Here is a 1458-nt window from a genome sequence, read left to right as displayed (position 1 = left end):
GCTGTTGCCACATCGCCGCCCCAAACCCCTGCCGCATCGGAGAGAAATCCATGGCGGTGGACAAGCCAGGCGGCGGCGGGGCCTCCTCCTCCTCGCCCGCGTCCACCACGGACCGACCGCGTCAGTAAGAGGAGAGGAGCAGCAGCCGCAGCGCGTCCTCAGTCCGGCCTCGATAAGAGAAGGGGAGCAGCAGCCACGCTAGCTGGCTCGCACCTCGTCGCCACCTTTCCTCACCTTCTCCCAGGTTCCTGATCTGGAGCGGGAGGGAGGCCAGGCTACCCTTGACACGCATGTACTCCCCCTTTCCCCTTTGTGCCCTCTCTCTCTCTCTTCCCCGACCTCTCTTTCTTGTTACACACAGATTCGTTGGAGCAGCACACCTGGTTTTAGATCTTTCTTTAACTTCTCCTATTTGCTATTGTTGTGTCAGAACTGATGGATATCAAGGATTGCTACCTTCAAGTTATGTTTCCCCGTTATAAGGACTCCATTCAATTGATTATTTTTTATGGCTGCAGATGTGGAATGTTCTCACTATCAACTCTGGAATAACTAGCAAGTAGTGGTGTCAATGGCATCCGTGGGAGACATTTTGGTGGCACATGGACATCACGTTCTGGAATAAAGTAAGTCTCACAATCAACTTGGGAAGATGAGGTAGGCTGCCTTCAATTTTCTATCTGGGTAGCAGCAACAAATTCATGAAAAATCTACCGCTTGTTGCCTTTATTATTGTGATCTATGCAAAAAGTAAATTTTGCTTGAAGATTGCAGCACACACGGATTGCTTGGCAGACTAAAATAAGTAGGAGCTTCTGATTGGACCCTTCAAGCAATAGTGTTGTTAATATATTAGTTATTATATTATGTTACTAGAGCATTAGAATAACTTCCTGATATTTTTGTTTATATGATTTATGACATTTACTGCAATAATATTGATGGCCAGGCACTATACTGTGGATAAACAAAAAAAAATCAGTTTTTCTTTTCGTAGTTGCAGCAATTTTCCTGTACCAATAGTGTGACACTACACTACTCTTCATTTTTACAGGCCATGGAACAATAAATAACTTGGCAACGGATACCCTGTGGTCTACAATTATACTGTAATTATGTGTGCACTTTGGATCTATTGGATGTCTAAATGTATTGTTAATCGACAACTACTGATGCAAAGATATGTTCTATTTGTAATATGAAATGATTCTTATTTGTACCTCCAGCAGTCCTTCTCACATTTTCTATTTGTAATATGAAATGATTCTTATTTGTACCTCCAGCACTCTTCTATCGCTCCTTTTAGAACTAATGACATAAAAAATGTGGTCTGGAGTCTGGTCGTGTTTGAACAAAGTTGGTCAGAATGATATAGTTGTTTTCTTCAAGTTCATTATATTAATTTTTTCAGTATATAGATTATTTATTTGTTCACACAATACATGGCAGGAGATGTGT

The 1458-nt window shown here is 42.2% G+C and overlaps 1 long non-coding RNA gene across 1 annotated transcript; it reads left to right on the top strand.

The window, feature by feature from the left end:
- The first annotated feature begins 227 nt into the window (after window positions 1-227).
- Window positions 228-1452, top strand: LOC123177248 (uncharacterized). Its single transcript, XR_006488850.1, has 3 exons — window positions 228-292; window positions 519-626; window positions 1055-1452. It is a non-coding gene; the product is annotated as an uncharacterized lncRNA (long non-coding RNA).
- Window positions 1453-1458: the final 6 nt, after the last annotated feature.

The sequence above is a fragment of the Triticum aestivum genome, unplaced genomic scaffold, assembly GCF_018294505.1.
Source record: "Triticum aestivum cultivar Chinese Spring unplaced genomic scaffold, IWGSC CS RefSeq v2.1 scaffold212782, whole genome shotgun sequence".
NCBI classification, from domain to species: Eukaryota; Viridiplantae; Streptophyta; class Magnoliopsida; order Poales; family Poaceae; genus Triticum; species Triticum aestivum.
This window is presented reverse-complemented; position numbering and strand designations above follow the sequence as displayed.